Source organism: Hyperolius riggenbachi, chromosome 7, assembly GCF_040937935.1.
Source record: "Hyperolius riggenbachi isolate aHypRig1 chromosome 7, aHypRig1.pri, whole genome shotgun sequence".
Taxonomy (NCBI): Eukaryota; Metazoa; Chordata; class Amphibia; order Anura; family Hyperoliidae; genus Hyperolius; species Hyperolius riggenbachi.
Genome location: NC_090652.1, coordinates 258,471,571 through 258,498,816, shown reverse-complemented (window position 1 = coordinate 258,498,816; position 27,246 = coordinate 258,471,571). Strand labels below are relative to the sequence as shown.

The 27,246-nt window shown below is 45.2% G+C and overlaps 1 protein-coding gene across 1 annotated transcript in view; it reads right to left on the bottom strand.

Moving 5' to 3' along the window:
- Positions 1-27,246, bottom strand: part of STK39 (serine/threonine kinase 39) — an 827,935-nt gene that overhangs the window by 708,407 nt on the left and 92,282 nt on the right. The window lies entirely within an intron of this gene.

The window sequence follows — 27,246 nt, the reverse complement described above, 5'->3', positions numbered from 1 at the left end:
CCCCCCCCCCCTGCCCCCTGATCGCCCACAGCACCCCTCAGACCCCCCCTGCCCACCCCCCAGACCACTGTTTGCACCCAATCACCCCCCTAATCACCCATTAATCACTACCTGTCACTATCTGTCAACGCTATTTTTTTATTCCCTAAACTGCCCCCTGGGGACTCCTGATCACCCCCCACCCCTCAGATTCTCCCCAGTCCCCCCCCCCCGTGTACTGTATGCATCTACCCCCCTGATCACCTGTCAATCACTTGTCAATCACCTGTCAATCACCCGTCAATCACCTCCTGTCACTGCCACCCATCAACCTGTCACTGTTACCCATCAGATTAGACCCTAATCTGCCCCTTGCGGGCACCCAATCACCCGCCCACACACTCAGATTGTCCTCAGACCCCCCCTTATCAATTTGCCAGTACATTATTTACATCTGTTCTTCCCTGTAATAACCCACTGATCACCTGTCAATCACCTATCAATCACCCATCAATCACCCATCAATCACGTCCTGTCACTGCTACCCATCAATCACCCCCTGTCACTGCCACCCATCAATCAGCCCCTAACCTGCCCCTTGCGGGCAATCTGATCACCCACCCACACCCTCAGATCGCCTGCAGACCCGACGTCAGATCACCTCCCAAGTGCACTGTTTACATCTGCTCTCTCCTCTAAACACTCACTAATTACCCATCAATCACCACCTGTCACCACCTGTCACTGCTACCCATCAGATTAGACCCCTTTCTTTCCCTAGGGCACCCAATCACCCGCCCACACGCTCAGATTGCCCTCAGACCCCCCTTTATCAATTCGCCAGTGCATTATTTACATCTGTTCTTCCCTGTAATAACCCACTAATCACCTGTCAATCACCTGTCAATCACCCATCAATCACTCCCTGTCACTGCCACCCATCAATCACCCCCTGTCACTGCCACCCATCAATCAGCCCCTAACCAGCCCCTTGCGGGCAATCTGATCACCCACCCACACCATCAGATCGCGTGCAGACCCGCCGTCAGATCACCTCCCAAGTGCATTGTTTACATCTGTTCTCTCCTCTAAACACCCACTAATTACCCATCAATCACCCCCTGTCACCACCTGTCACTGCTACCCATCAGATTAGACCCCTATCTGCTCCTAGGGCACCCAATCACCCGCCCACACCCTCAGAACACCCTCAGACCCCAGCCCTGATCACCTCGCCAGTGCATTGCTTGCAGCTATTCCCCCCACTAATCACACCTTGAGACACCCAGCAATCACCTCCTGTCACCCCCTAGCACACCTACCCATCAGATCAGGCCCTAATTTGCCCCGTGTAAGCTCCTGATCACTCGGCCAAACCCTCAGATCGCCCTCAGACCCCCTTCCGATCACCTCCCCAGTGCATTGATTGCATCTATTTTCCCCTCTAACCACCCCCTGAGACACCCATCAATCACCTCCTGTCACCCCCCTAGCACTCCTATCCATCAGATCAGGCCTAATACAGCCCGTCATCTAAAAGGCCACCCTGCTTATGACCGGTTCCACAAAATTCGCCCCCTCATAGACCACCTGTCATCAAAATTTGCAGATGCTTATACCCCTGAACAGTCATTATGAGACATTTGGTTTCCAGATTACTCACAGTTTTGGGCCCGTAAAATGCCAGGGCAGTATAGGAACCCCACAAGTGACCCCTTTTTAGACAAAAGACACCCCAAGGTATTCTGTTAGGTGTATCACGAGTTCATAGAAGATATTTTGCCAAAAGTTAGCAGAAATTGATTTTTATTGTTTTTTCACAAAGTGTCATTTTTCACTAACTTGTGACAAAAAATAAAATCTATGAACTCACCATACACCTAACGGAATACCTTGGGGTGACTTCTTTCTAAAATGGGGTCACTTGTGGGGTTCCTATACTGCCCTGGCATTTTAGGGGCCCTAAACCGTGAGGAGTAGTCTAGAAAACAAATGCCTCAAAATGACCTGTGAATAGGACGTTGGGCCCCTTAGCGCACCTAGGCTGCAAAAAAGTGTCACACATGTCGTATCGCTGTACTCAGGAGAAGTAGTATAATGTGTTTTGGGGTGTATTTTTACACATACCCATGCTGGGTGGGAGAAATCTCTCTGTAAATAGACAATTGTGTGTAAAAAAAATCAAACATTTGTCATTTACAGAGATATTTCACCCACCCAGCATGGGTATATGTAAAAATACACCACAAAACACATTATACTACTTCTTCTGAGCACGGCAGTACCACATGTGTGGCACTTTTTTGCAGCCTAACTGCGCTAAGGGGCCCAAAGTCCAATGAGTACCTTTAGGATTTCACAGGTCATTTTGAGGCATTTGGATTCTAGACTACTCCTCACGGTTTAGGGCCCCTAAAATGCCAGGGCAGTATAGGAACCCCACAAGTGACCCCATTTTAGAAAGAAGACACCCCAAGGTATTCCGTTAGGTGTATGACGAGTTCATAGAAGATTTAATTTTTTGTCACAAGTTAGCGGAAATTGATTTGTATTGTTTTTTTTCTCACAAAGTGTCAATTTCCGCTAACTTGTGACAAAAAAAAAATCTTTTATGAACTCACCATACTCCTAACAGAATACCTTGGGGTGTCTTCTTTCTAAAATGGGGTCACTTGTGGGGTTCCTATACTGCCCTGGCATTTTAGGGGCCCTAAACCGTGAGGAGTAGTCTAGAATCCAAATGCCTCAAAATGACCTGTGAATAGGACGTTAGGCCCCTTAGCGCACCTAGGTTGCAAAAAAGTGTCACACATGTGGTATCGCCGTACTCAGAAGAAGTAGTATAATGTGTTTTGGGGTGTATTTTTACACATACCCATGCTGGGTGGGAGAAATATTTCTGTAAATAGACAATTGTGCGTAAAAAAAAAATTAAAAAATTGTCATTTACAGAGATATTTCTCCCACCCAACATGGGTATGTGTAAAAATACACCCCAAAACACATTATACTACTTCTCCTGAGTACAGCGGTACCACATGTGTGGCACTTTTGTGCACCCTAAAGTCCAATGAGTACCTTTAGGATTTCACAGGTCATTTTGCGGCATTTGGTTTCAAGACTACTCCTCACGGTTTAGGGCCCCTAAAATGCCAGGGCAGTATAGGAACCCCACAAATGACCATATTTTAGAAAGAAGACACCCAAAGGTATTCCATTAGGAGTATGGTGAGTTCATAGAAGATTTTATTTTTTGTCACAAGTTAGCAGAAAATGACACTTTGTGAAAAAAAAACAATTAAAATCAATTTCCGCTTACCGTATATACTCGCATACAAGCCGAATTTTTGACCCCCAAAAAGGGGGTCAAAAGTTGGGGGGTCGGCTTGTATGCGAGTCTTTCCTGGTGGTCTAGTGGTCGGGTGGTCCGCGCCCCGCTCCCCCCGCGGCCGCCGCTGCTATTACCTGCTTAGGCAGCGGCCGCTTCCTAATCCACGTTCCCCTTCTCATGTTCAGTTGCAGAGTGTATCACAGCAGCGCACCCGGCGCTGCTGCTGTGACGATGCAAGGGGCAGGAAAGGGCGGTTCCCCTGGTAACGGCGATACAGATCGCCGCTACAGGGAGCCGCGCTCTTTCCTGCCCCCTGCATACTGGGCATTTTACTAGCTATACTGGGCACTAAACTAGCTATACTGAGCATTTTACTAGCTATACTGGGCACTATACTGGCTGTACTGGGCACTATACTAGCTATACTGGGCACTATACTAGCTATACTGGACACTACCTACCTATACTGGACACTATACTGGCTAAACTGGGATCTATACTAGCCATACTGGGGCACTATACTAGCTATACTGGGGTACTATACTAGCTAAACTGGGCACTATACTAGCTTAACTGGGCACTATACTAGCTAAACTGGGCACTATACTAGCTAAACTGGGCACTTTACTAGCTATACTGGACACTACCTACCTATACTGGGCACTATACTGGCTATACTGGGCACTATACTAGCTAAACTGGGCACTTTACTAGCTATACTGGGAACTATACTTGCTAAACTGGGCACTATACTAGCTATACTGAGGCACTACCTACCCATACTGGGCACTATACTAGCTATACTGGAACACACTGGGGGGCTGCACCAATCCAGCATTTCCTACCCCGGGCTTATATGGGGGTCAATCATTTTTCCCTGGTTTTTCAGGGAAAAGTTGGGGGGTTGGCTTATATGCGAGTCGGCTTATATGCGAGTATATACGGTACTTGTGACAAAGAATAAAATCTTCTATGAACTCACCATACTCCTAACGGTATACCTTGGGGTGGCGTCTTTCTAAAATGGGGTCATTTGTGGGGTTCCTATACTGCCCTGGCATTTTAGGGGCCCTAAACCGTGAGGAGTAGTCTTGAAAACAAATGTCCCAAAATGACCTGTGAAATCCTAAAGGTACTCATTGGACGTTGGGCCCCTTAGGTGCAAAAAAGTGCCACACATGTGGTATTGCCGTACTCAGGAGAAGTAGTATAATGTGTTTTGGGGTGTATTTTTACACATACCCATGCTGAGTGGGAGAAATATTTCTGTAAATGGACAATTGTGCGTAAAAAAAATAAAAAAAAAATGTCATTTACAGAGATATTTCTCCCACCCAGCATGGGTATGTGTAAAAATACACCCCAAAACACATTATACTACTTCTCCTGAGTACGGCAATACCACACGTGTGGCACTTTTTTGCAGCCTAACTGTGCTAAGGGGCCCAAAGTCCAATGAGCACCTTTAGGCTTTACAGGGGTGCTTACAATTAGGCACCCCCCAAAATGCCAGGACAGTGAACACACCCCACAAATGACCCAATTTTTGAAAGTAGACACTTCAAGGTATTCAAAGAGGGGCATGGTGAGTCCGTGGCATATTTCATTTTTTTTTGTCGCAAGTTAGAAGAAATGGAAACTTTATTTATTTATTTATTTATTGTCACAAAGTGTCATTTTCCGCTAACTTGTGACAAAAAATAAAATCTTCTATGAACTCACCATGCCTCTCAGTGAATACTTTGGGATGTCTTCTTTCCAAAATGGGGTCATTTGGGGGGTATTTATACTATCCTGGAATTTTAGCACCTTATGAAACATGACAGGTGGTCAGAAAAGTCAGAGATGCTTCAAAATGGGAAAATTCACTTTTGGCACCATAGCTTGTAAACGCTATAACTTTTACCCAAACCAATAAATATACACTGAATGGATTTTTTTTTATCAAAGACATGTAGCAGAATAAATTTGGACAAAAATGTATACAGAAATTTTACTTTATTTGAAAAATGTCAGCACAGAAAGTAAAAAAAAAATCATTTTTTGACAAAATTCATGTCTTTTTTGATGAATATAATAAAAACTAAAACTCGCAGCAGCAATCAAATAGCACCAAAAGAAAGCTGTATTAGTGACAAGAAAAGGAGGTAAAATTCATTTAGGTGGTAGGTTGTATGACCGAGCAATAAACCGTGAAAGCTGCAGTGCTCTGAATGGAGAAAAAGGCTCTGGTCCTTAAGGTAGAAAGACTGTGGTCCTCAAGTGGTTAAAGGGACACTGTAAGGGGGGGGGTCAGGGGAAAATGAGTTGAAGTTACCCGGGGCTTCCAATGGTCCCCCACAGACATCCTGTGCCCGCGCAGCCACTCCCCAATGCTCCGGCCCGCCTCTGGATCACTTCTGGAATTTCAGACTTTAAAGTCTGAAAACCACTGCGCCTGCATTGCCGTGTCCTCGCTCCCGCTGATAGCATCAGGAGCGTACTGCGCATTCCCAGTATAGCCTGTGCCTGCACCGTGCGCTCCTAGTGACATCAGGGGAAGCAAGGACACGACAACGCAGGCGCAGTGGTTTTCAGACTTTAAAGTCTGAAATTCCAGAAGTGAACTGGAGGCGGGGCCAGAGCATTGGGGAGTGGCTGTACGGTGCACAGGTTGTCTGCGGGGGACCATTAGAAGCCCCGGGTAACTTCAACTTATTTTCCCCCGATCCCCCTACAGTGTCCCTTTAAAGGACAACTGAAGCAAGAGGAATATGGAGGCCGGCATATTGGATTTCCTTTTAAGCAATACCAGCTTCTCTGCCTATAATACTTTTAGCCTTAGGCCACATACACACATCAGACCATAGTCTTTTGAAAATGAAAGATCACAGACCAATTTTACCCCCTTTCATGTAGTATGAGAGCCATACCTACACAGTCTATTCTATGGAGCTGAACTCCCCATCAGAAAAAAATCTTTGCAAGATGCTGCACACACAGATGCTGTACAGACCAGTATCTGCAAAAGATCAGTTCCTGCCAAAGATCCGTTCCTGCAAATTACATTCATAGTCTATGAGATCTGCAGATCATCATACACACCTTGTTTAACAGACATTCATCTGCAGATCTGACAATCATCTGCAGATCTGAAAATCCATCCTGGTGGATCTGATCTGCAGATGAATGTCTGTTAAGCAAGGTGTATATGAGGATCTGCAGATATCATAGACTATGAATGCATTTTGCAGGAACGGATCTTTTCCAGGAACAAATCTTTTGCAGATACTGATCTTTTGAATGTCTACAGCATCTTTGTGTGCAGCATCTTGCAAAGATTTCTATCTGATGGGGAGTTCAGCTCCATAGAATGGACTGTGTAGGTATGGCTCTCATACTACATGGAATGGGGTAACATTGGTCTGTGATCTTTCATTTTCAAAAGACTATGGTTTGATGTGTGTATGAGCCTTTAGACCCTGAACAAGCATGCAGCAAATCAGGTGTTTCTGACAATACTGTCAGATCTGGCAAGATTAGCTGCATGCAAAGTGTTAGTACCGGCGCTAGCTGGAGATGGTTATGGCCCTTTAGATGGATTTCACCTCGGTGCTGCTCCTTACACTGGGTGGTGCCAGTATGCTAATATGGGAGATACAAAGGAAAAAACAGAGCGCTCCGATGGTGCGTTACCACTTTTAATCGATTCACACGCTTTAAAATCAATACACTTACAGTGTATGTGCAAGGATTGCACATTCAAGAGGCCACCAGCGAGTCCCCTCAGCGTCCTGTGCCTGGCCAGGGCTATCAGGGTCCGTGCGGATGGTGAGCAGGTAGAGAGGAGGACAACCGCCGGCTAACAATCCTCTCGGCAAGCCGTCTGACGTCACAACGCGTTTCGGCGCTTAGCCACGCCTTCTTCGGGTGAAGATTAGCTGCATGCTTGTTTCTGGTGTGATTCAGCCACTTCTGCAGCGAAATAAATCAGCAAGGCTGCCAGGCAACTGGTATTGTTTAAAAGGAAATTAATATGGCAACCTCCACGTACTTCTTGCTACAGTTGTTCTTTAATCACCAGTACTACACAGAAGCTGAGGAGGCAATGTGTGTCACTTTAAGCAGAATAGTCATGGATTATATTAGTCCCACTTAGCACTTTTTTTTCATTGCATTCACCAGTGGCTACACGAGACCATAAACAATACCCATCTGGGCTGTTTCACACCAAAAGCGCTTTTCAGCAATTTTCCAATCACTAGTGTTTAGAAAAGCAGGTGGTTCATGAAATCACATGGGTAATTCTGTAGAACGTATAAAAAAAGCAAAAACACTTCAAAATGTATTTAAAGAGAACCAGAGATGAAGCACCCTCTTGTATTTTACCTTATAAATCAGTGGGAACATGACAGTAAACACCTAATCTGCTCTTTGTTTCATTGTTCTCTGTTTAATCTGACTGTTATCACCTTTGATAAGAATCCCCAACTGAGCACTCAGTCTAGCTTTGCTACGGAAAGATTATAGCTGAGTCTGTCTTCTCTGGTGTCTTTTCAAGCCCAAGCCTGCCCCCTTGTGGCTCTGCTATAATGACTCAGCTCTAATTATTCCCTGCAAAGCCAGACTGAATGCTCAGTCCAGGATTCTTATCACAGCTGCTAACAGACACTTTTAGCAGTGAGGATGAAACAGAGAGCATGGTAAGTGTTTTCTCTAATGTTCTTACTGATATATATGGTAAAATACACAAGGGTGCTACGTCTCTGGTTCCCTTTAAGGCTTCTCTTACACTGCAAATCTCAATTCAGGTTTGTGATTCCAAATTTCACCGGCAACACAAGAAGAAAAATGCAGCATGTAGGACTTTTAAATGGCATCAAATATTGGAATCACATGTAAAATCGTATCAAAACCAGAAATTGGAGTCGCATGTAGTGTAAAAGAGCCCATAAAAAATTGCCAAAAGCCACTCACTCCAGAATCACTAATCGCAAAACGTTTTTAGGTGTGAGGGCTCTTTTACACTTTCTCCCTGACTACTTTTGGTAGTGATTTTTGCAGTGTTTTTGGAGCGATTTTTGGTGTTTTTGAAGCTCTTTTGAATTTAAAGTGAATCTAAAGGGAAATTTAAAAGAAAACACAGATACTTACCTAAGGAGAGAGAATACTCTGGATCCTATAGAGCCTTCCCGTTGTCCCCCCTGTCTCCTCATTCTTCCGCAGGCTTCTCAGTTTAAATCTCCCGCCGCGGGAAACTTCGGCAGTCTTCAGAGGCACCTGGGTTACCGAAGACGGGCGGCTCTGTGCTGCGCACGTGCGAGTGCAAAAGAGGGGGAACTCGCGTGCTCACGTCACAGCCCGTCTCCAGAAGCCTGAATGCTTCCGAAGACTGCTGAAGCTGCAACAAAGCAGAAGAGAGCAGTCTAGCACCCATGGGTCATGGTCTGTTAATGGGGAAGCCTGCGAGGGAACGCGGGGACCGGTAAAGGAACGGGAAAGCTCGATAGGACCCAGAGCCTTCCCTCTCCATAGGTAAGTATCTGTTTTTTGTTTTACATTTCTCTTCAGACTCCCTTTAAAGAGAACCCGAGGTGGGTTTGAAGAATATTATCTGCATACAGAGGCTGGATCTGCCTATACAGCCCAGCCTCGGTTGCTATCCCAAACCCCTCTAAGGTCCCCCTGCACTCTGCAATCCCTCATAAATCACAGCCACGCTGCTGACAAACAGCTTGTCAGAGCTGGCTGTGTTTATCTCTATAGTGTCAGTCTGCTGCTCTCCCCGCCTCCTGCAGAACTCCAGTCCCCGCCTGCATCCCTTCCCTCCCTGCTGATTGGAGGGAATGGACGGGGGCAGGGACCGGAGCTATGCAGGAGGCGGGGGAGCAGCTGAGACTGACACGACAGATGTAAACACAGCCTCACAGCACGGCTGTGATTTATGAGGGATTGCAGAGTGCAGGGGGACCTTAGTGGGGTTTGGGATAGCAACAGAGGCTGGGCTGTATAGGCAGATTCAGCCTCTGTATGCAGATAACATTCTTTAAACACACCTCGGGTTCTCTTAAAGTGATTTGTACAGCAGTTGCAATCACCATAATGATTTGGGGTTTCCATAGGTTTGGTAGTAAAAGCTCAAAAAAATAGCTTTGTATAGCGATTACAAAGCAATGTTTCTGCAATCCTATACCTTGTTGAAGTGCAATCACTGAGGCCCACAGCTCCTTAGCTCCGCCACTGCTGTGACCTTCCCCCACTCACATCGCTAACTACAAACTGAGGGTGCTGCTCATCTTTCTCCTACAGTTTTCAGATGACACTTCTGGGTTAAATCACGTGACAGATTTCTGTAGAATCCAGCGGTGAGAAATCCCTGAGATAGATGTACAGGAGCGAGCTACACGATTCCTGCCCAGTCCGGTTAGCAGCAAAGGACAATATGAACTGTTCTCTCATCACTCCTACACACAAGGCCCATTGTTGTGAGTAATGAAGAAAGCTTAACGCACAGCACAGTTCCCTCACATCTTCCTTGCAGTGACCTATCTCTGAGACAGGCTATTTCTAGTGTGTGCAACAATCATTTCACACACAAATCCAGGTTTCTGGACTCCATTCAAGGTTTTATCGTGGTCCTTCAAAACTAGACTCCAAATCAAGGTCCACGCTGTGTCTGCCTCCAGAGTTTGTTTTGGCAGCCCAGCGACTGCTGTGACAGAACAAGGGAACGTCTCTTGGCTGCCGCTCAACTTCCTATTTCCCATCACATTCATGTGTGGAGGTTGGAAATTCTCACTGACAATTTATTGCGGCTATATCCCAAATGAAAGGTGGCCAGGTTCTTGTTTCATGTCATATGGTACAAAACTGACTGCAAATGAGAAAATTACCACTCTCCAGGAATGTATGCTTCCTGGCTGCTTACTCCCCTCACAACCCTTCCCAAATAATCTGTAAACCAAAGTGTTTAACCACTTAAAGAGACACTGAAGCGAAAAAAATATATGATATAATGAAGTGGTTGTGTACTATGAATAATTACTAGAAGATTAGCAGCAAAGAAAATATTCTCATACTTTTATTTTCAAGTATATAGTGTTTTTTTCTAACATTGCATGATTCTCTAATATGTGCAGATTACACAACACTCTGCATTCAAAATAAGTCTTTCAGAGCAGTCTGTGAAGTAATGACCTCTCCTCTAGCAGAGGAAAAGTAATTTGTTTAGTAACAGTTGAGATTATAAAAGTCAGATAACAGCCCTCTCCACGACTAACTTAGTCGGAGAGCTTAATGGCTTGTTTGCATAGAGATAACAACTGGAGTTTCTCAACTCTTCCTGTACTGGAAACAATTAGACTGATGTATCTGATCTTAATGTTTTATTTCTTAGCTGTACTACACATACAAATCATAATATCATAATTTTTTTTTCGCTTCAGTGTCTCTTTAAGGACCAGGGCAATTTTACTGATCTGTGCTGCGTGGGCTCTCCAGCCCGCAGCACAGATCAGGTTTGAGGCAGGGCAATCAGACTTCCCCCCCCCCCCCTTTTTCCCCACTAGGGGGATGTCCTGCTGAGGGGGTCTGATCACCGCCGCTCTGTGTGGCCGAGCGGGGGGTGGGCTCCTCAAAGCCCCCCTCCACAACGCTATTCCCCCTTCCTCTCCTTCCCTCCCTCTCCTGCTCACTATGGGCGGTACAGGACGGCAATCCGTCCTGTACCGACTCTGATAGGCTTCAGCCTAACAGATGCCGGCGATCCCCGGCCAATCAGAGGCCGGGGATCGCCAAACTGTCGCAGCAGTGCCGTAGGATGTAAACACAAGGGATTTCTTTCCCGCGTGTTTACATTTCGCCTTGCGAGACACCCTCCGTGAACAGACATGGAACGGCCGCTCGTTCGTTTCCATGGAAACCCACAAATGACCAGCTGCCGCCTATCGGCTCTAGGAAACAGAAGAGTGGCCTCCCTGCCCACTGACTGAAATAGCCAAGTCCGATTGGGTCCATGCTACTACAGCTCACGCCTGCGTTGTGGCGCGGCCGTGAACCGGCTCAGCTTTTTCCAAACAAAGCCAAGTGGCACGGCGCTAGTGTGCCTGAGCAAGCTGTCCCCAAGTTCTTTTTCAATGGTCCCATCACTAGAACGGGCTTGGGGAGGAGGACGAGGGACACCTCTTTAGGATTCAGAGGCTTCCCCATTCTGAGGTAAGTACCCCTTAGGGGCACTTTGTTGTCACGACAGGTACACTTAATTCTAACTTTATCAAAATGATTCAGAATCAGAGGAAACTGGCTAATATAGATTACATACGTTCGTCATTCTCTAAAAATCACGCTGTGTAGGTATGCCGACATCACACCAACAAACGCTGATTCCGCTCATACCTTTAACGACTAACTGTTCGTGGTTCATTTCAAGCTTTTGAAACATTAAAGAGGACCTACACTCTTCCACAGGAGAGAAGAAAAAAAACAGAGAAACCCACCCTGTGTGTGTTTAGAGATAACAGCCTGTCTAGTGTAATTTGAGCTGTCCATTCTGTCTGATCTGTGTGGAGGGTTGTGTCATTCAGACACACTGTATATAAACAGGGGGTTAACTCTTTCTGTGCTTCCATGACACCAGTAAGTACCCACTCTGAAGAATCTCAGTGGACGTTATGTGGGCTGTAACAAATAAATGCTTTTCTGTAAAGGTTATTATGCTGTTGCTTATCTTTTAGAGCAGAGAGGAAGTTCTGAGTTCAGGTCCGCTTCAATCACGAAGCAGATAGGCTGACATCAAACCCACAAATGTTGATCCTGGTAATATCTTCAGTGGCTAACTGTACATAGTTTATTGCAAGCTCCTGAACTAGATCAGAACCGTACAAAAGTGAATGTAACATACAGAGATGGTACACTATCGCTTTCTTTGCTACAGCTGATATAAGTCCTGCAATACATCTGCAGTTTGTCTACTTCCTACTTTAAAGCGTACCTGAACTTAGAACTTCCTCTCTGCTGTAAAAGATATGCAACAGCATAATATAACCTTTAGGCTTCTTTCCTACTAAGACGTTGCGTTAGATGCCACGTTAAGGCCGCATAATGTGCCCCTAACGCAACGCATAGTGGGGTTGAAGTTGGACGTCAGATTGAGCCGCGTTATGCGGCTCTTCATGCGTCCGTGATGCCGTGATGCGTACTTTTGGACGCATGCAGCATCACGTGGTCCCGCCAGCCAATCGCCGCACAAAGCGGCCACTCCAGGAAGTAAACACTGCACGTCACACAGTGCAGTGAATATTAAATAGCCATGTGACTGGCCGCGGAGGAGGAGGGGAAACCTCCTCCTCCAACATTACTGAGCATGTGCAAACAGTCTAACATGGCTTAGCCGCGTATAACGTACAGCATGCAGCACTTTGTTTAAACGTGCTGCGTTACTATGTAACGCAACGTGGGCACTGTGAACAGCCCATTTAGTTTTCATTGCTGTGAGTTAGGCTGCGTTACAGGCTGCACTAACGTGCGCCGGTAACGTCTTACTGTGAAAGCAGCCTTAAACAAAAAAACATTTCTTTGTAACAGCTGATACAAATCCTAAAATAAATGTGCACTATTTCTACTTCCTGCTTTCCTGGAAGCAGACATAGGGTTAACATCATGTGCCTACAAATGACATTATCTGCCATGGCAGTCAGGTGACACAAGGGAGAGATAATATTACAACTTGTTATTAGTAAATGAGGGGGAATTAAACAGGCTAAACTCTCTAAATACATACAGGGTGCATTTCTCTATGTTTTCCTTCTGTCCTGTGCAAGAATTCAGGTCCACTAACACTGCACCATACTTCACTAGCTGTGTACGCAGTACCCTCTCATTACCTCTAGGTGTCCCTATAACAACTGCTCCAACATGCTTGCCTGTTGCTGAAAGACTTCTCAGACATCATGATCAAATGTTTACTGGTGTAAATCTCTTCCTAATTAGGTTAAATTAATGATAATAAATATCAGCTCATTAGGAATACTTCAGTGCACTTCTGTATTAACAAAACATCTGATCTATGTAAACATGTTAATTTAATATTACAATCATTATTCTTAATATACTGCAGGAAGGTCGATGGTGGAGTTATCTAATAAAAATCTACTTGTTTTTTTTTATTTGGTAATTATACTGATGGCCTGATTTCCACTGAGAAACTATCTTAACCGCGATCGCGCTGCGATTCGAGCAAGTTTCTCACATTTCCTACTGCAGCACTGCGCTGCTATTGCACCGTGATACAACAGGTGCACAACAGCGATTGCAGTGCGTTTGCAATTTACGACAGGAGGAAAAAAATGGCAAGGAAAAATCTTTGAACTGCTAAATTGCAGAAAAATCACACAGCGGCATGATTGCTATGCAATTTTTCTGTGATCTTACACTTTGTATGGAAGGCCAATGGCACTAAAAATGCAGCAGGCATGATGATTGCGGTTGGGGAAAATCGCATCACAAAGGCAGAGAACTAATGGAAACATGGTTTTCATTAGTTTAACAGTACCTGGCGCCCTGCGAATCCACAGCGATTGTAATCACACCGCAAAACGCTGCTAATAGAAAATAGCACTATTACTTAAAGCATACCTGAAGTTAAGGGGCCCATACACCTAACAATTTTCCCGCCGATATAAAGCAGATTTGATCACTGTGATCGAATCTGCTGTGAAATCGTTGCGCAAACACTGACAAAAGAATCGATTTCCATCCGAAATCAATCGCTCCCGTCGATTCGTCCGTGCGGAAGATTTTGCTCGATCGCCGGCGGGTCGGGAGTGCGTCGATAGTGGCGTTCGAATGACCGATGATAGCGGCAATACATTACTTGCTCCAGCCGGAGCGACTCCCCCGGTCTCCGCTGTCTTCTTCTCCATGCTGGGCTCCGGCTCCGGCTGGCTTGGCTTCACTGAACTTCCTGTCCCGGCAGGAAGTTTAAACAGTAGAGCGCCCTCTACTGTTTAAACTTCCCCCGGCAGGAAGTTCAGTGAAGCCAGCTGGACCCGGAGACCAGCACGGAGAAGAAGACAGCAGAGACCGGGGGAGTCGCACCGGTCAAAGCAGGTAATGTATGCGGGGGGGGGGGGGGCAGCTTCAGCTTCACAGATTGTGATCGGTTTCATGCTGAAATCGATTCACAATCTGTATGCAGTAAAGGCAGCCATACGATCCCTCTCTGATCAGATTCGATCAGAGAGGGATCTATCTGTTGGTCGATCTGATGGCAAATCGACCAGTGTATGGCTACCTTAAGAGGTATATTGAAGCTGACATTTATTTCCTTATAAACAATGCAAATTGCCTGGCTGTTCTGCTGATCTTCAACATCCAATGCTGGGAGTACACAATTAATATTTTCAGCAGAGTTACTGTCTGATCTATTTTCTGATCGATTTTCCAATCTTTTTTTTATCGATTTCCATTCCCTTTTATGAGCAAATCAAAATCAGATCAGACCTGTTGGAAATGATCCATCAAGCCATCTATCTGCCAAAAAAAAAACTCATGGTGTATTCCCAGCATAATACATTTATCCACAGACCCTGAAGCCAAATAGATCAGCAGGACTGCACAGCAACTGGTATTGTTTAAAAGGAAATAAGTATGGCAGCCTTCATACACCTGGATGGTGTAATGGTTAAGGGCTCTGCCTCTGACACAGGAGACCAGGGTTCGAATCTCGGCTCTGCCTGTTCAGTAAGCCAGCACCTATTCAGTAGGAGACCTTTGGCAAGTCTCCCTAACACTGCTACTGCCTATAGAGCGCGTCCTAGTGGCTGCAGCTCTGGCGCTTTGAGTCCGCCAGGAGAAAAGCGCGATATAAATGTTATTTGTCTTGTCTTTCAAATCAGGTGTACTTTAAAGGAAACCCAAAATCATTGAAAAGTATCCAGTTTAGCTTACTTGGGGCTTCTACCGGCCCCTGCAGTGGCCATCGACCCGCTGAGTCGCCAGAGACCTAAGTGGGTCGCTACGGGAGACTGCAGGATCGGGTTGTCACGGCACGGGCACATGGCAGCTTCAGGCGGCCAGTAGAAGCCCCAGGTAAGTTAAAGCTGGATTTTTTTTAATGAGTTTAAATTTCCTTTAAAGGGAACCTGAAGTGAGAGGTATATGGAGGCTGCCATATTTATTTTCTTTTAAGCAATAGCAGTTGTCTGGCTATCCAGCTGCTCCTCTGCCTCTAATGCCTTTAGCCATAGACCCTAAACAAGTATGCAGCAGATCAGGTGTTTAACATTAATGACAGATCTGGCAAGATTAGCTACATTCTTGTATCTGGTGTTATTCAGACATTACTGCAGCAATACAACAGCAGAGCTGCCAGGCAATGAGTATTGTATTAAAAGGAAATTAATTATGGCAGCCTCCATACACTTTAAATTATTGTTTTAACGCTACCCAATCCCGAACACTGGGCAAAATGGGCCATCCCCGCAGTCTCAGAACTCAGCTGTCTCCCTGACTCAAGGTGCGTACACACATGCGACTATAGTCGTTTGTAACGATCGTTCCCCGATCTTTACCAACGACGATCGTTACAAAAAACGAACCACCGACTATTAAGGCAAACGACGAACGAGCCAAATCGCTACAAAAGAAAGTTCTGTCTCGGCGGATTTTAACCAACGACGATCGTTTGCAAAAGTAGTACATCGTTGGAAACGATCGTTCGTACTAGGCTTGACATGCGCATTTCACTATTTCTCCATGGAACTTCTCATTTTTATGCGCAGGCGCAATAGTTGCTTTTACATGATGTAACGTTCGTTCTAACGATCAGATCGTTACACACCTTTTAAAACTACCTTTACTTAGGTCGTTCTTTCATCAATTAAAAGTTCGTTCGTCGTTCTTAACGAACGATCGTTGTCGCATGTGTGTACGTAGCATCAGTCAGGACCCGTTTTCATTGACTCCTGACCTGATCATTGTGATTGGTAAGTGAAAAAAAAAAACCTGGTCCTTAACACATTAGCAGCTTCAATAGATTTTGAGATAAGCGCACTGCTTTTGATCTCAGTCAGTAGAACTTTCGGTGCTGTAAATTCTTGGAATGCTTTGATTTCTCTCTACTAGCAGAAAATATAGAAACTGAAAGCAGAAGTCCTGTGCTATTGTCTCACACTGCCCCCTAGTGACAATTAGCTATAAATACACATTACAGCAGTACTAATTAGAAGCAAAGAAATGTAACAAATAAGAAATAAAAAATGTGCTAAAATTAATTGGCCTGAAGCACCTGCCAACCCCTAAATAAATTGCCTGCAAAAGGGTTAAGGGGACCAATGCCAAAAATGAATTAAACCCACTAAAGTAACCTGTCCAGAGCAGGCACATAAACAATTTTAGTGAGTGGAGAAGCGTGTAACGTATAGTGTGCATCAGATTTTTTTTTACTACTATTCTCTGTCCCATTTGGGACAATCTTGTCACATCACTCAAAAGACAGCAATAAAAAATTATATATATATATATATATATATATATATATATATATATATATATATATATATATATATATACACACACATTAGGCTACATGCCTCAACCTTCGAGCAAGAAGATGAAGAAGTATCGCCCTGCCCCCAGGGTCGGTCCAAGCAGAAGAAGGGGCCGGTCCAATCGAGAAGAAGAAGTAGCGCCCTTCCCCCATAGGCGGTTCTAGACTTGCCGCCGAGCTGGAGGGTGTTCGCCGAACTGGAGGGGGTAGCGGGCAGGAAGGGGGTATTGAGCACAGCGGTGGGGTAGGGGGTCGGACCCCCCCTCCCTCACCTAGGTCCCCCAGCTGCGCTCCCCCTTTAGCTTAAGTTGAGCAGCTGCCGCCGCTATTAGTTAGAGGCAGCTGGCGGGGATGACTCACCTCTTCCGCGTTCCAGCCTGCATTCCACTGTCGTCACTTCCTGCTATGCCGTCCACTTACAACAATTATAGGAAGCGTTTGATTGCATTAATGGCCAATAAAGGCTTTTCTATTGATTATTGAGAAGGGTATGAATAATTTTGGACTGGACACTTTTGCTCAAATGGAAATAAAAGCTGAGAAATGTTTGTTTCCACAATAATGCCTCTTGTATATCGTCTTATTATTTTTTGGCATCTATGTCATTTCAGAAAATTACTTGCTGGTTGAATAAAAGTAGCTTTAAATCAAAATTTTTGCAGCTTGCTAGCATTTTTGGGGTTGGAGTTCCACTTTAATGTCAAGCTGTGAGAATCCTTCTGCCTCAGCAGCAGCATGATGTCACTGTGTTCTGTGTAATGTCAGGTAAGTGAATATTTTGAAGTGCAGCTCAGTATGTACTGCAGACGGGGTGATCCTGCAGGAACACATGTTTATACGATTGATAAACATTCCTGGGCTGCCTTGTCACACTGTGTGACGCCTGGATAGAGTTATAAAATACTCTTCCTGCTCTGAACAGGCACAGGTCTCTAGGAGGATGGTCCAAGAATACAGATAACTTCCTGTACAGCCAAATAAAAAATGGTGATCAGGCTCTACAATGGCTCACAATTTAAGGTGGACCTGAACTCTTTTACAGGACAAAAAAAAGGCAAGTAAATTGCATGGTGTGTAGGCGCTCCCACATAATAAAACGGCAGACAAAGTTCCAATCATTTTCATAAGTCCTCCTCCACACAGAACGACTTAGATTGATGATACACTTAACATGTGAAATAATTGCTCAACAGATCTCAAGGCTGACCAATAACAGACCAGTAATCAGCTCTTAAAACTTCCACCGATCTCCTCACCATCTCAGCTCCTTGTCCTGAAAAGTCCTCGGAAAATCCAAACAAGAATCGCTTATGGTGCAGTATTAGTGACTTTCAGTTGTTACCTCACCATGCACTACTATTCACCACTTGTGATCCCAATCACCAATATACAAATAAACCATTCACCAGATAAACTGGCTGACCGAACACAGACCAGCAATAGAGAATTCACTGCAGATCAGCTGTCTCTCCTCTGTCTTCTCACAGGAATCAGTTCTCAATCTTTAGGCTCAAACACATCCTTACATAGCTTAACTCCATTTATTAGATATAAAAAAGTTATAAAAGTGGACTCATTCAATAAGATCATATGCGCATGTAAAGTTCCCGGGTGGCTGCCAGCATCCTGCACACTCCGTCCGAGGAGCTTAGGTTATTATTTTTATTCCCATTAAATTCGCTGGCCATACGTCCTGCTTTACCCGGGACAGGTGCCGGATTTGGGGTCCCCTGTCCCAGGCTGCATGAGGTCCCGGGAAACGTCCCGCTTTTAGCCGCGGGACTCTGGCCACCGTCCATTACATGAACTGGCCGCGACGTCTAATAGACGCCGCGCCAGTTTATAGCCCGCAGCCTCGCTCCAGCCTGCATAGTCTTCCGGCAGGCAGAGCAGGGCTACGGGAAGATGACGTCCGAAGCCCTGTATTGGAGACTATTTGTGTCTCTAGTACAGGGCTTTGGGCGCCATCTTCCCGTAGCCCTGCTATTGCATTTAGCGCGGGAGAGATGCAGGAGCAAGATCTCCAGGAAGCTGCGCACCAGAGGCCGGCCGGGAGAGGAGACTTCTGTCAGGTGAGTAATTTCCTTTTTTTGTAGGTGAAATGTTGCCCACTGCGTTATTTTCTGCTAAAATGTTGCCCACTGCGTTATTTTCTGCTGAAATGTTGCCCACTGCGTTATTTTCTGCTGAAATGTTGCCCACTGCGTTATTTTTTGCTGAAATGTTGCCCACTGCGTCATTTTCTGCCAAAATGTTGCCCACTGCGTTTTCTGCTGAAATGTTGCCCACTGCATTATTTTCTGCTGAAATGTTGCCCAAATTGCGTTTATTTTCTGCTGAAATGTTGCCCACTGCGTTATTTTCTGCTGAAATGTTGCCCACATTGCGTTTTTTTCTGGTGAAATGTTGCCCAAATTGCGTTTGTTTTCTGCTGAAATGCTGCCCACATTGCGTTTATTTTCTGGTGAAACGTTGCCCATATTGCATTTGTTTTCTGCTGAAATGTTGCCCAAATTGGGTTCGTTTTCAGCTGAAATGCTGCCCACATTGCGTTTATTTTTGGGTGAAATGTTGCCCATATTGCGTTTGTTTTCTGCTGAAATGGTGCCCAAATTGCGTTTGTTTTCTGCTGATATGTTGCCCAAATTGCGTTTGTTGTCTGCTGAAATGTTGCCCAAATTGCATTTATTTTCTGCTGAAAAGTTGCCCAAATTGCGTTTGTTTTCTGCTGAAAAGTTGCCCGAATTGCGTTTGTTGTATGCTGAAATGTTGCCCAAATTGCGTTTATTTTTTGCTGAAATGTTGCCCACATTGCATTCATTTTCTGGTGTCTGGGGTAACTGTTGCTGCATTTATTAAAATGGTCCTAGTTGGCTATATTTGCTGCTTTGGGGTTACGGTTACGTTCCGCCCATACAATGTCACGGCCACACCCATTTTTGCTACGCGCGCCGCAAACACCCCCCCCCCCCCGATCCCCCGTCCGTCCCAGGTTGGACCCAGAAAAATCTGGTCACTGTACATTAAAATGCATTTAGAATAAAATAATTATTACCAAAATGTACCATCCAAAGAAAGCCTAATTTGTGGCGAAAAAGCAAGATATAGATCTTTTTTGTTGCGTTAAGTAGTAATAAAGTTATAGGCAAATGAATGGAAGGAGCACTGAAAGGTGAAAATTGCTCTGGTACAGAAGGGAAAAAACCCCTCAGTAGTGAAGTGGTTAACAAGTACCTAAATTATAAATTACAGTTTGCTTTAAACCTCATAAATTGCCAAGATATATTAAATCACGCATAATAAAGCATGATTTTCTCCTCCCAAGGTCTGTATTCCACATATGGGCTTCAAATCCCGCCCCCTGCCTGGAATCAGGCCTTGGCAATTTTTTTTACTGTCCCAGCCATGGGGCAAAGGATGCTGGGGATTGATATCATGGCTTCACCATCCCATGTACTGCTCCCAGCCCACACCCACTGTGAAAAGAGATGTAATCCGATTCAGGCAGGCAGGCAGACACCTAAATCTTAATACTCACCACCCGATGGAGGAAGATGGATCCAGCAACAATCCCCCAACGACGCACGTTCCGCAATCCATCTTCCGGCCGACTGGACGTACACAACAGGTCTGAACAAGAAGTCAAGTGATCACATTACTTTGCGCTGAGTCGTCGGGGATCTTACAAATTCAATCCACCATGATGGTCGTTACCCTGTACCCATGTTGCGAGATCACGGAAATGCTAGCTCATTGCTCAAAAAATAGCAATTTGTCAGAAAAATCGTCAGGACAATTGAGATGTTGGTATGGGCCTTAATTATACATGCTGTCTCAGATTTCTTATCTTTATAATCCCTCTGGCCTGCTTCTGCTCTGTTTCTCACTGCTTTCCCAAGTGCTGTAGCAAAACAAGGCTGGCTGTTATAATGTCATCAGTACAGCCCATAATCTGTACAGAGCATGTGCGGGATTTCACAGGCATATTTGCATAACGGGGAGGGATCCAGGCTGGAGGGGGGGAGGTGGGGGGGGTTGAATGGCGCCAAATGCTGGAGGGGAGGACAAAATGCTGAGGGTGTACTTGCAAGGCATCAGCGTGAGAAGCAAGATGGAGATGCTACTACAGATATAAATGTGTGTCCTAGAGGCTATGATGTACCAGATGTAAACTCTGTGTGTTCATTTAACTATAAGACTACATTAATGTATTGCCATTCAATTTTTTTTTTTTTGACGGATATAGTCTTTAAGGTCCTTACAAAAAATAATGAATAATGCCTTGTTAGTTTTCGCCGTACACCATTGAGTTAATCTCCCTCGGCAGTCAGTCCTGCTCAGCAAAAATCATTTCCCTGAGAGTGAGTGAAATCTGTTGGCCCCCAGTCAACAGTGCAAGACTAAACTTGTTTCAGTGAAAGGAATTGGGAGTAATGAATGATTAATCTCCTCCGGTATAGTGTCCTTTGCATCATGCCGCCACCTGCGGATTGCCTCTTGCTGTGTAACTGAATCAGGAGCGGGGGACCTGCCTTTCAAACCTATAAAGTACATTATTACTTATTTAACAACGTTTTACCGAGGGAAGCTACGCAATCTAAACATTGCTGTCAACATCTCCAACCTTGTCTGGCTCTGTGACAGTAAATTCAATGAAATGTCAGAGTGAAATGAGGGACAGGTTTCCCGCAACTGATATTTGGATTACAAGTGTATTCCGGTGGGCCGGAGCCAACTCCCGTGGGTTTATATTTCCTGGAAAACCCCTCTGCCTGTATATGAAGCTTTGCCAAAGCCCGCTATGTGCAGTCACATGACTCCAGCTAGTGCTCATTCTGCAATATGCAGCTTTGCCCAAGCCCGCTATGTGCGGTCACATGACTCCAGCTAGTGCTCATTCTGCAATATGCAGCTTTGCCCAAGCCCGCTATGTGCGGTCACATGACTCCAGCTAGTGCTCATTCTTCTGCAATATGCAGCTTTTCCCAAGGCCGCTATGTGCAGTCACATGACTCCAGCTAGTGCTCATTCTTCTGCAATATGCAGCTTTTCCCAAGCCCGCTATGTGCAGTCACATGACTCCAGCTAGTGCTCATTCTGCAATATGCAGCTTTGCCCAAGCCCGCTATGTGCGGTCACATGACTCCAGCTAGTACTCATTCTTCTGCAATATGCAGCTTTGCCCAAGCCCGCTATGTGCAGTCACATGACTCCAGCTAGTGCTCATTCTTCTGCAATATGCAGCTTTTCCCAAGCCCGCTATGTGCAGTCACATGACTCCAGCTAGTGCTCATTCTGCAATATGCAGCTTTGCCCAAGCCCGCTATGTGCGGTCACATGACTCCAGCTAGTGCTCATTCTGCAATATGCAGCTTTGCCCAAGCCCGCTATGTGCGGTCACATGACTCCAGCTAGTGCTCATTCTTCTGCAATATGCAGCTTTTCCCAAGGCCGCTTTGTGCGGTCACATGTCTCCAGCTAGTGCTCATCCTGCTGCACTTTGTGTATCTCTTGCAATGTTGGTGATGGAACTGTTTCTTCTTGGCACGGGTCAACAACATAAAGTGCTCTGACAGTACCCTTGCTACTACCCCTGATAGCCCTAGCTAGGAATCCAAACACTGCTCTAAATGAATCAGAACAACACACAAATTTTAAGCACAGCGGACCACAACCTGGGGGGTTAACTCCGTAACAGCGCAAAACAGCACCAGAAAATTTGGACGCACTATGCACCGCCATAGGCCGTAATGACAGGTATGAAATAGGGAGCCCATGCCTTCAGGCATGGCAACGTTACTAAATGTATTTGGTTGGTGGCCTGAATAGTGTTTCCCACTAGGTCCCCTATTTCTTACAAATTAGTGGTTGCAACCAAATTAGTGAATTTGCCACGAGCAGGTAGTCATCCTTGGTCTATGAGGTTACCGTCCTCAACTAGACTAGCTCCAAAGACCGCAGTGCCAAAGAAAGACAAAAGCTTCATCCTGCTGGAGTTAATGAAACTAAGGATGACAAGAAGAAAAACAACGTAGCAACTGCAGATGCAGAAAATCTTATTCAATGCAACTGTTAATACCTGTGCCACCTGGACAGCAAGGAGTTGCTACAAAGATATGCAGTATGCAGGAGACCAGGGGTGCCCACACTTTTTCGACTCGCAGGCTATTTTTCAACCTGCAGAATTCACAAGATCTACCTCCCTCCTGCAGCATACATAAGGATTCGTCACAACCACCCCCCCCTCCCCAAGGCCCACAATGTGATCTGATATGGCGGCCCCAGGATGGTAATTTTGGCGCCAAGTGCCTGATATCGGCAGGCATACAGCTGCAGATCGATTTTACACCAGGGACAGTGGTCTTGATTCATAAAAGGCTGTGTGATGCAATCTGTTTGTTAAAATACCATATTCAGCATTTTAGACTTTTGTGTGCCAATTCATAAAAGTGTTCACAGGTGAGGTAGAAGTTCAATAATTTACCGTCTTCAATAGACAAAAACTTGTTTGGTAAGAGCAGAGCGGTGTGGAGCTGTCTGTGTTGTTACAAGCTGTTCCGTGCAGTGAGGGCATTATAATAGTAACACACAAGCCGGTAATTTATCTCACTGCTCGGTAATTTCATCTTTTCATGCAGGTACAGCCTTTATCAATTGACATTCTCCTAAGGGCTCGGTAAAGTCAGCTGTTTCTGCATTACCGTATTCGGTAATGCTTCATGAATCGAGGCCAATATCGGAACTCCTTTACACCCATTTTACCAGGCGCCCCTTTTGAGAGTGTACTCCCCCAGCCATGCCAGGCTGTAAAGTTATGTCTACAACAGCCAACGTGAAGCAAACATACTTTGTTAAGCTGTATACAGTTACTATGAAGTGCTGCAGTTAGTCACTGGTTTTGAACTGCATGGGAGTTTTTAGAGGGATTGTCTTGGACGTGGAGTATTACAAGTTAGGGGCCCCAGCAATAATTGTTCTATGGGGCCCATCACATAAGAGTTGTGTGGTGGGCCCGGCACCATAAGCTACAATGCAATGCCCAAATCACCAAGTGCACCTCAAGAACATTTTACCTGTTGCGGGGGAAATATTATTATTATTGATTTATACACCAGTATCTTCCATGGCACTGTACAACAGCATACAGGGTATACCAATACAAAATAAACATTACAACAGTTAACCTCCTTAGCGGTAACCCCAAGTCAGGCTCGGAGTAAAAGAAAAAAGTTGCAGGGAGCGATAATCCCAGGTAGGCGAGTCAGTGCAGGGGCTGCTGCAGGACTCTCTGTGGTATGTCTTTTTCCTGCTTTTAGGGTCTAAAAGCACATTAAAAAATTGTACCGCTTTTAGACCAAAAAAAAAAAAATTAGGAAAGAATCATACCGCCAGGAAGGTTAATACAAGACAATGGGCTCTATTCACAAAACTTCTCATGAATGACTTAACAAATACAGGCATCCATGACTCCTGAAAAAAAGCACCAAATACACATAAAATAGTGTATAAAGATATAGGTAAGTTTATTAGGTACGTGTCCCTTTAAAAACAATTAAAACCTGCTGCAGTGGTTAAACAAATGGTACGGTCAAATAGTTATATATTAAGCAATACATTACAATTAACAGTACCTGGTAGTGCTTTAGCAGTAAAGCAGCCCATACACTCAGCCGATTTTCTGGCCGACCGATCGATCCCGATCGATCGATCGATCAATCGATTGCAAATCGGTTGGCCAATCGACCGATCGACGGCCGATTTCGATCGATTTCGATGGATTTCCATCGAACTTGCAGGGTGGAAAATTTAGGTCGATCTGATGAGATTGCTTATCAGTTTGCATTGGCCTTAATGGAAATCTGATGGCAAAAAAATGCCATCAGATCGAATTTCAATAGATTTCAAACTGAAATCTATTGGAATTCTATCCTGGTAAAAAATGTTCTAAAAACGCATCAGATAGATCATCAGATGCATTTCTTATCTATCTGCTGCCAATCTGACGAGTGTATGGGCACCTTAATGTATTACACAATGTCCTGCACCAATACTGAATAAAAAAATGCTCACTGGATGGCAAATAGATAGCAGATGCTTCTAGTGCAGTGAATGCACCCGTGAAATGAGACCGCCACTTACCAGATGCCTGGCCCGCACTCAGATGAAAAAAAACACTGGGCTCTTACTCACGCGTATCACACGCTAGTGTGCTTCTTCGGAGCTTCTAAATCACGGTTCTGGAGGTCCTTATAATCTCACTAAACTCCCCACTGAATGAGATGGGCGTGGCCACACCCCGAGCGCCGTCTGCCCTGTGTGATTACGCAAGTACAGATCTGCGCTGTCCTATCCTCACTAATTCATCTACAGCGTCCAGTCAGCGCAAGTGGGGGACATACTGAATTGAAAAAAAAACACCAAACTAGTTGGCAAATGGTCAATAATTAATAATATAGGGGGGAAAGAAACACATACAAACAATTTTTTCAAAGATGCATCTGAAAGATGGTAACAAAGATGCTGGAACCAATCAGCACCATCTCACTCAAAGGAGGTTGTTCCTGATTAACTTCATTTCGATATTACTTTTCTTACCTTAATTATATAATATGTTTGCTCCTTGAGAGCTTAAAAAGGTAACCTAAATAAGGTGAAAAACAGGTGAAAAACCTTTGTGAATCATGCCCAATGGTGGAGTATCGCTAGTGCAGTGAACAAATCAACTACAGTGTTCTCCCCAGGCTCTTTTAGCCGGGTGCTCCACCCGGCTAATTTTGGTGAGCACCCGGCTGTCATCAGTTCGCCTCCTCATTCTCCTCTGTAAGCATAGTTGCACCGGCCCTGCATTCCCCCCTCGCACCCCCACCTGGCTACTTTAATGCCACCCAGTTGGAAAATATTCCTGGGGAAAACACTGAACTACATAATTTTACACAGGGGTGGGAGGTATGCACACACATTACTCATCATTGTGAGACAAGAGGGGAAGAAAGCCCTGGCCAAAAGGCCTTAGGATCTTAAGATCTTAGGGCCGTTTTACACTTGTTTTAAAAACGTATCCGTGGCCCCATTTTGAGTCCGGATCAAAACCGGATACAATGGTTAAAAATAGAGGCCGTCTTCACCCTGTTAAAAAATGAATCCGCGGGCGATCCGGGGAATGCGTGCTAAAAAACTTAACACAGGGTCCAGATTTGCAGGATTTTCCCGGGAACCTGATCCCTCCCGGATACACGGAGGGGTAGTGAAAGGCAGTGCAAAAACGGATCTCCATCTACACAAGCTATTCTTGCACACAAAACGGAGGGAGATCCACATTGCCAACTGCCTGCTCCTCCCCCTGATGTCAATCCAACAGGTGTCCCCCAGGTAGCCTGAGGGGGTAGCAACAAGGACTGTGGTTGGGCATAGCGGCGGGGAGGGGGGTCGCCCCCCCCCCTCCCTCACCTGGATCCCCGCTCCCCTACGGCTATGTGAAGCAAAAGTTTAGAGCGAGCAAAAGGGGAAGTTTACCTTACCTCTTCTGCCTGCCACGTGACTTTCGCCAATGCCACCCACTAGAGGGCAGCATTGCAGGAAGTCACGGTGACCAGAGGAAGTAAGGTGCTTCCTCGCTCACTCTGCACATAGGTGGAAGGGAGTGGGGATGGGGGACCCAGGTGAGGGGGGGGGGGGCGACCTTCCTCCCCGCCTCCCGCTGCCCACCCTCCTGTCCTGGCTGCTACCCCTATAGACTACCTGTGGAACACCTATTGGGGTCCTGGCTGCTACCCCCTCAGCCATCTGTTTTTTGGGGGAGGGGGGAAAAAAATAAAAAAGAACACAATCGGATAAAAAAAAATTGGCTGCAAAAGGGCAGCACAGATCCATTTGCATACTGGTTTCTTTAAACGGGAGCCCAGACCGCAGATTGCGTTCTACAGCCGGGTCTAGTGTGTACCGACCCTTTAGATTTAAAGAGGAACTTCAGTGAAAATAATGTAGTAAAAAAAGTGCTTCATTTTTTACCATAATTATGTATAAATTATTTAGTCAGTGTTTGCTCGTTGTAAAATCTTTCCTCTCCCCGATTTACATTCTGACATTTATTACATGGTGACATTTTTACTGTGGGCAGGTTATGTAGCTGCTGCTAGCTGTTTTGGCTGTTAGAGACAGCTGTAAACAGCTAATTCCTGTCTGTGAACATTGTTACATTGTGGCAGTTTGCCCAGAGTACCGCGGTACTCAGAGCTTCTTGTGGGAGGGGTTTCAGCACAAAAACAGGCATACAGCGCCCCCTGATGGTCTGTTTGTAAAAAGCATTATATTTCTCATGTAAAAGGGGGTATCAGCTACTGATTGGGATAAAGTTCAATTCTAGGTTGGAGTTTCTCTTTAAGGGATAGGACAGTAGGTAAAGAGAAGTGGT